This window comes from Grammomys surdaster, unplaced genomic scaffold (assembly GCF_004785775.1).
Source record: "Grammomys surdaster isolate TR1022 unplaced genomic scaffold, NIH_TR_1.0 170, whole genome shotgun sequence".
Lineage (NCBI taxonomy): Eukaryota > Metazoa > Chordata > Mammalia > Rodentia > Muridae > Grammomys > Grammomys surdaster.
In genome coordinates, this window is record NW_021604618.1 from 22,158,139 (window position 1) to 22,167,161 (window position 9,023).

Consider the following 9,023-nt stretch of genomic DNA (forward strand, 5'->3'; position numbering starts at 1 on the left):
GTTTTTTTTTTTTTGTTTCATTTTGTTTTTCAGTTTTTCGAGACAGGGGTTCTTTGTGCAGCCCTGGCTGTCCTGGAATTCACTCTGTAGACGAGGCTGACGTCAAATTCAGTCTCCTGAGTGCTGGGATTAAAGGCGTGTGCCACCATTTATGGGCAAAACTCTATTTTTAATTTTCATATTTATTTCCTTTTAAATATACTCGTTTTGCCTGCATGTCTATTTGTGCATTATGTGTATGCCTGATGCCCTGAGAAGCAAGATGAGGGAGTCAGAGCCCTAGGAACTGGGGTTACAGATGGTTGTGATCCACCACGTGGGTGCTGAGAATTGAACCCAGGTCCTCTGAAAGAACAACAGGTGCTCATTTAAAAAATGTTTTTATATGTATTTATTAAGTGTCTGTTTTGCTTGCATGTATGTATTTGTGCCACATGCATGCATGCCTGGAGCCAAAGGAATTAAAAAAAAGATGTCAAGACAGTATTGGATTTCCTAGAACTTCAGTTATAGACAGCTGTGAGCTACTGTGTGGGTGCTAAAAGCCAAACACTGGTCCTTTGAAAGAGCAACAAGTGCTCTCAACTGCTGAGACATCACTTGGGAGGCAGAGGCAGGTGGATTTCTGAGTCCAGGCCAGCCTGGTCTACAGAGTGAGTTCCAGGACAGCCAGGGCTATACAGAGAAACCCTGTCTTGAAAAAACAAAAACAAAACAAAAAAACTGCTGAGACATCTCTGCAGCCCAGTGTCCTGTTTTGACTAAATAAAAAGTTTTGTGCATTAGAATGGACTGGATAGACTGCTTTCCCTGTGAGTGTGGGTCCTTGTCTTTTGCCTCCATAATGTTCAGCAATCAATGTATTGCTGTGCACATACTTATCCTTAGTAAATCATAGTTTGAGGCCAGCCTAGGACAGTCAATGTTAAGTTAGAGGTTTAAAACTTTAGCAGGCGTCGGGCAGTGATGGTGCTTTAATCCCAGCACTTGGGAGGCAGAGGTAGACAGATTTCTGAGTTCGAGGCCAGCCTGGTCTACAGAGTGAGTTCGAGGACAGAGTGAGTTCTCAAAAACAATTCACTTCACCTGACCTTCCTTCCCCCTTCTCAGCTGTTCCCTTTCTCTTCCCAAATAGTCCCCCTTCTTAAAAACAAAAAAGCAAAACAAACAAACCAAAAAAAAAAACCAACCAACCAACCAACCAACCAAACAAACAAACAAAACTTTAGCAGGCATCAGAATTTACTGGTAGGACTTGTTACAACACATTAATGACAGTGGGCATGGTGATATACACCAGTAATCCCAGCACTGGGAATGCAGAGGCAAGAGGATTGCTGCAGTTCAAGGCTAGTCCAGGCTACTTAATGAAACCAAATCTCAATCTCAAAATCTCTCTCTCTCTGTCTCTCTCTCCCTCTCCCTCTCCCTCTCCCTCTCCCTCTCCCTCTCCCTCTGTCTCTCCCTCTGTCTCTCCCTCTCTGTCTCTCTGTCTCTCTCTCTGTCTCTCTCTCTCTCTCTCTCCTGTCTCTCACTCTCTTTCACACACGCACGCACGCACATGCATGTGTGTGTGGGCTAATGGTCCAGAATGGAATCAAATCTATGTAATCCCTCACAGACTCGCCAGGCCGCAGTCACATCTGTAAACTTCAGCTATTAGGGATTAGGCAGCCTTTAGATTTCAAACAGTAGTAGACTAGACCTACTAAGAAGTTCTGGAAATGGGGGAAAGAGCTGGTACAAAGCAGCAGATGAAAGATAGGAGGAAACCACAACTCAGAAAGGATGGTTCTTGTTGGACAACTACATCCCAGCCTGTTTTGTTTTTGAAACTTCACAAGGTCAAATGTAGCTCAGGCTGGCCTTGATTTTGCTGTGCAATTAGGGATGACCTTGAAATTTCAGATCCTCCTGCCTCTACCCTCCCTTCCACCCCCGGCGTGTTGGGAGCTACCACACCCGGTCTTTACTGACAGATCTTAGCATCACTAAAGAAAACTATTGCACACAATTTCCCTCTTCATGTGATGGCTTAGAAATACAAATATCCAAGGATTCTTTTTTGTTTGTTTGCCTTTGCTTTTTCAGACTGTTTTTGCTTTTTTCTGTGTAGCCCTGACTGTTTTGGAGCTTACTCTGTGTAGACCAGGTTGGCTTCAAACTCACAGATATCTGCCTGCCTCTGTCTCCCAAGGGCTGGGATTAAAGGCATATGCCACCATGCCCTCCACATCTTGTCCAAAAAAATCAGAATACAGTCAAGCATTATGACCTAGAAAATACTAGTAATACAGGAACATGACCCAAGAATACAATTAGCTAAATCCAATTGTGTATAATTGTGCCAGTGGCCAGTTTCTTTTATTAACTGCATGTTTAGGAGAGGAAGGGAATCTTGTAGATTTAAAATTATTTAAAGGGCTACCTTAAGCTGAATATGCGGTCTTTATTGGTATATTCTTGTTGTTACTGCTTCATTAAGACAGGGCAGCCCAGGCTCCCTTGGAACTTACTATGTAGTTGAAATTCTTGGAAATTCCCTTACCTCCATGCTGGGATTATATCATAAGCCACTAAACCCACTGGCTTTTTGTTGGCTAAAGATTTATTATTATTTTAATGATATATCTTTGTGTCTATCTTTTGAAGGTATATGCATGTGAGGGTAGATGCCTGCAGAGGCCGGAGGTGTTAGCTAGCTGGAATCACAGGCGGCTGTGAAGCTGCCTGATGTGGGTGCTGGAACTTTCACTAAAGCTTCTTCTGGAAGAGCAGTGTGTGCTCTTAACCACTGAGTCAACTCTCCAGCCCTAGCCTAGGCTGGCTTCATGTAGACTATGTTCAAAGCATTTGCCCTGGCAAGACTCTTAAATTTCTTTAAAGCATTTTTTTTTCATTCATTCTCCCTAACTTCTTCCTTCTGTCCTTACAAGGAATTAAAATCATAAATCTCTGTCCTTTATTTATCTGGTGGCTGAAGGCAGGTGGCTTTTATTGTCTGTTTCTCATTGCCTTCCTCCTAAAACCTGGTCAGGGAACCAACCAGCCTCTGCACAGCAGGGGCTCCCAGCATCTCTGAGCTGAGGGTCTCTCTGGTGGCTGTGTTCCTTTGTTTTTTGTGGATTTTTTTGTTTTGTTTTTCTTTTTTTAAATTTTGTTTTTTGTTTTTTTTGAGACAGGGTTTCTCTGTGTAGCCCTGGCTGTCCTGGAACTCATGCTGTAGACCAGGCTAGCCTTGAACTCAGAAATCCACCTGCCTCTGTCTCCCAAGTACTGGGATTAAAGGTGTGTACCACCATTGCCCAGTGTTGTTTTTTCTTTTCTTTTTTGTTTTTTTGGTTTTTCAAGACAGTGTTTTTTCTATCTATCTATCTTTCTCTTTTTTTATTCCTTTGTTCTAGTTGCAAGACTTTCGAAGGAATCACAGCTCTGCTAGCTGAGAAACTACTTCTCCCCTCCATCTAGACTTACATCAATTGTGTGTGTGTTCCATCTAAGAATCTCTAAATAATTTTAAAGGTGAGTTCTCACTGAGCACATTGTGCACCATTCTGTAGGGGTAGTTTTGGCTATAAGTTTTGGCTCCCAATAGGCTGCCCAGGTAATTTTTAAATACCTTGGCTAGCTCAAATGCTGGGCAGTTCTAATACTCCCCAGGGCTAGCACACATCTCCCTCCTGAAATCCTGGCTTTACACCCTCTAATTCTATATTTTATCTTTGTTTCCCTGGCTCCTTTTGGGCGGCAGCTCCCTAGTCTTTGCTGCCCAAGACACTTCTGGGAAGCCCTTCCAGGGGCTGCATTTCTTCTCACCTGCATTTTGGATAATTTTCCTTCTACAGTTCTAAATCTGTTCCATCTCCCTCTAAATCAAGGCGATTCCCTTCTCCTCTCTCCCAGTTCCTCACCTGAGCAATTCTAAAGGTTCCGCCCCCCTCTCTCTGCCCAGCCATTGGCTCTTTATTGATCAATCAAAAACCTCTTGGGGATATGGACCTTCAGCGTTCGGACACAAAGATTCCCAATTAACTCAAAGCATTAGAACCAATCCCCAACAGTTTTGTTTGCTTGCTTCTGTTTTGGTATGTTTGTTTTATAAGACAGGGTTTCTCTGGGTTAATAGCTCTAGCTGTCCTGGCACTCACTCTGTAGTTCAGGCTGGCCTGGAACTTACAGAAAGCCCTCTGCCTCTGCCTCCAACTGCTGGGTTTAAAGGTATGAGCCACTGTGCCCAAGCCCAAAATTTGTCTCTTAGGCTGGCCTCCAACTCCTGGCCCTCTTGCCTCTACTTCTTTAGCAAAAATACAGCAAAAATACCAGCCTGTGTTACCACTACCAGCCCTGCTCAGGTCTTGAAATTGCTCCTCCTCCTGCCCCATCACTCTCTGATCTCTACCTCATAGCTGGGGAATTATAGACCTGAGCTGCCAAGCTTGGCAATATGCAATATTAACAAAGCATATTTTAAAATTAATAACTAATATTACCACCAACTTTACACAGACGTTCATTTTTCTCCCCATATATTCTTTTTCTGTTCTGAGATCATATCAAGCATGCCATATCATATTTAGTTTCTATGTCTGTAACTAACAATTTCCTAAGCATTTTGGGAGTTAGAATTGCTGAGGATTGAACCCAGGGACAATGCTAAGTATGCCCTTTACCACTGAGCCACATCAGGGAGCAAAGGCATGGCAACAGAAACAGTTGATTGTCCTGTTGGTTGAAAAGCTGGGCACAGTGGTTTTAAGCCCATTTCTGGGAAAGCAGAGACAAGCATATCTCTGAGGCTTGCTACCTAGCAAGTCTAATCTACTGGGTCACTTAGATACCCAGCTCAGAAAAGAAGATAGAAGTGGGCACAGTACATGCCTTTAATCCCAACACCGAATAGGTAGAGGGAGGTGGATCTTAGAGGTTGAGGCTAGTCTGGTGTACATTCTGAGTTCCAGGTCAGGCAGAGCCACATAATGAGACGATGTCTCAGAAGGGGATTGGAATGTGGATGGTACTTTAGGAACAACACCTGAGGTTGACCTGTACGCATATGTGTACACATGTGAACATAGGAACATGCATGCACAAGTGCACACACATGCACCACAAAATAAGTAAATAAAGTAAATTAGAGATGAAAAAATCCTTACTTACCAGAACACAATTAAAGAGAGTTAGGGACCCAGCAAGATAGCTCAGTGGGTACTTTGCATGCAAAGCTGAGAACTTGAGTTTGAGCCCCAGAACTTAAGTAAAATGGAAAAATTGATCCCACAGAGTTTTCTTCTGATGGCCACGCCACATACAGACTGTGACATTCGAGCCCCTCCATAACCCACCCCTCCATGATACACAAGTACAAATTTAAAAAAAAAAAAGAGGACAAATAAGACACATAGACACATGGGCAGTGGTGGCGCACACCTTTCATCCCAGCACTTGGGAGGCAGAGGCAGGCAGATTTCTGAGTTCGAGGCCAGCCTGGTCTACAGAGTGAGTTCCAGGACAGCCAGGGCTACACAGAGAAACCCTGTCTCCAAAAACCAAAAACCAAAAACCAAAAAAAAAAAAGAAAAAAAGAAAAACCAAACAAACAAACAAAAAAAAAATTAAAAAAAAAAAGGCATTTCCAGTGGCCGAGTATCAGCTCAGTAGCAAAGCATGTACTCATTATGCATGATGGCCTAGGTTCAATGCCAGCAGCAGCAACAGTGAAAATACAAAAACTATTCCACCAATAAATTCATATTAGAGATTTAAATGAGCTGCCAGCTTTGGTACTTTATTTTTTTTTTTTTTGTTTTTTTTTTTTTTTAGAGACAGGGTTTCTCTGTGTAGCCCTGGCTGTCCTGGAACTCACTCTGTAGACCAGGCTGGCCTCGAACTCAGAAATCCACCTGCCTCTGCCTCCCAAGTGCTGGGATTAAAGGCGTGCGCCACCACCACCCGGCTTTGGTACTTTAAATATCTATCAAGTTCTTTGGGTTGCATGTATGCCCTTAACTTGGAACAATACAAGAAACACAAGCAGCTATTTCTCTCCCCAACTAGTTAAAATGTCTTACTAAGAAAGATGAACTTGCATACAAACAGTGGTCTCAATGATAAGCATGAATCATAATTGCCTGGCTTGTACCTGTTACAAATAGAATCCAGGACTTTAGTCTCTGAGATCTAGTTTAGTACAAGTAGGAACGAACTATGCCCCATACCCCCTCCCAACCTATTTTATTTTACTTGATCATATGTGCCTTTTAAAAACTGGTACATATACATCATCCATAGTGTTGGGTTTTTACAGTCTATCTACATTCTAAATAAGCAATCCAAGGTAGATTCTGACACTGCTTACCCACCTCCCCTTCAATAAGTACTAAGTTGGAGGTGTTAGAGTAATTTTGACAGCTTAGATACCTAACTAAAAAACTCAGGGGTGGGGCCTCATTACTGCACCACTCTCCTGTTAAGACACTTACAGATCTGTGATGGTTTGTTCTTTCTTCAAGGATAATGAAGTAAACAAGCCCTGTGTCAAACCTTCAATGAAAACTCAGTTGTTAGCTAGGCGGTGGTGGCACATGCCTTTAATACCAGCACTTGGGAGGCAGAGGCAGGGGGATTTCTGAGTTTGAGAGTTCGAGGCTAGCCTGGTCTACAGAGTGAGTTCCAGGACAGCCAGGGCTACACAGAGAAACCCTGTCTCAAAAACCAAACCAAACCAAAAAAAAAAAAAAAGACACACAGACACATTCAAACATACAATTCTTCCCCTCAAGGGTTCTCCTCCCCTGTTTAAATTGTTTTCAAAACATTTATTTATATATTTTTATATATTAGTGTTTTCCTGCTTGTATGAGCACCACATGCATGCTTGGTGCCCAAGGAGGCAAGAAGAAGGTGATGGGTCCAAATCAGGCTATAAGTTGCCTGTTGATGCTGGGAACCTGGGGTCTCTGCAAGTGTTCCTTTTAAAAAAATAATTTGTTTATTTTTATTTTATGTACATTGGTGATTTGACTGCATGTATGAGGGTGTCAGATCCCCTGGAACAGGTGCTACAGACAGTTGTGAGTTGCCATGTGGGTGCTGGCAACTGAACACAGGTCTTCTCTGGATGAGCAGCCAGTGCTTTAATCACTGAGCTATCTCTCCAGCCTCTTCTGCAAGTGTTCTTAACACTGAATTATCTCTTTCTTCTTTCATGTTTGGACCTAGTCCCCTTTCAGAAAGCCCAAGCTTACCCCTTCTCTTCTTATTCCTACGTCTGTTTTAGGGAGAAATAGGATCATTTGAGGCTCCCCTAAGTTATAAGAGAACATCTGGTTGCCTCTAGTAGTATACCTTTTTGCTTTACTCTCTGTGGGGCAAGGAGTGGCATGATCTCCTGCTTAGCATTTAGTAGGCATAGCAACAACAGTTTCTAGCACCCTTGGAATTCAACTCTAGGCATTATTTTCCCTATGAAACCCCCAAAGCAACAATGTTTGTCTATAAAGAGATAAGGGTCATAGTCTGCGATCTTCCTCACCCCTTGAGTGAGACTTGCCAACACTCATGAACCAGTGGTTGGGGAAGAACAGATAATTGGGTACAGGTCAGGGTGTCATACCCCATAGCTCACCTTGGTTCCTCTTCCTTGTGGGGAGAGAGGCCTCAAATCTAAAGAACCTGAATTAGCTGTTTTCTGGGATGGTAGAAATTGGCATCAGGTGTCCTGCTTCTGTGAGCAGTGTGTGTTTATGAGTGTTGCCTGCACATACGTATGTGTGTCATGTCATGTGTGTGCCTGGTGCTTGAGGACGTCAGAAGCAGATATTAGATCCCCTGGAACTAGAATTATAGTTTGTTGTGAACTATCATGTGAGATCTGGGGATCAAATGAGGAGGTCTTCTGCGGGAGCAACAGTGCACCTAACCATCGAGCCATTTCTCTAGTCCCAATTTTTACCATTTATCGGAGTAAGGAGATGCTATGGTCTAACTGTGACCTGTCCATAATAGGAGTCTGCTATTAACCCCTCCTTTCACAGTATTCCTTAACCCATGGGATAGCACATTCCTCCCCTGAGATAGATAGAACTGGTTCTGGTCTGTCCGGAGGACAGACATTCCAGGGGCAGCTGCTTCTCTATTAGGTCAAATACATTTCCTGCTGATTTGATTACTTTCCCTCCAAGCCATGCATTTCCAGAAGGAAGGGAACTTTTGCAGGCATGTATTTGCACAGGCGGCCTTCCTCCTCCAGTCACACACACACAGACACACGCAAGAACACACTTTCTTCCCATCCGCCCACAAAGTGTCAGTCACATTTAGAATTTGCACAAATGCACACCCTCCCTCGTACATCACAATGCACACCCTCTCACCCACCTACACATCTCTTCCACAAAAATCACACCTGCTCACATACCCCTAGAAGCACATTCCTATGCTATGCTCAGAGGGGGGGGGGGCGCACTGGCGCTGGCATTGAGTGGGTTTAAGAACTAAGAAACTAACCACTCTTGTATAGCAGGAAAAAAAAAAAAGCAGATCAGAATCCCACAGGTTTCTTCCTGCTTGCCACTTTGGCCCTATAAGAAGAAATACTCAGAGCTAGGAGGGATACTGGAGTGAAATTAAGGAGAAAAATGGAACCAGGATGTGGGGAAAGTGTGGTAGGATTTCCCTTCAGGGAAAGCAGACACATTTTCTGGCAGGATGGTAATGTGTCTCAGGCTTACAGCTAGAATGAGGAAAGCCTCATCCATGACTTGCCTAAGGAGCCAGTTTGACTGATAACAAAGTATAAACCCTTGGGCTAGATAGAATTCCCTATCAGCCCAGGAGGGAAGAACAGGAAATAGAAGCTGCGTTTGGCCTGTAGGTTGAACATCCTCTCAGAATACTTTTTGCAAGGTTAGTTGAAATAAAGAGAAGAGTCTCCTTTACTGGAGTCTTGAAGTCCCTTCTGGAGAATAGATAGGGAAGGTCCCTTGAGAAGCTAGGGGTGACAGTGTAGAACAGTTCTGGCTTCA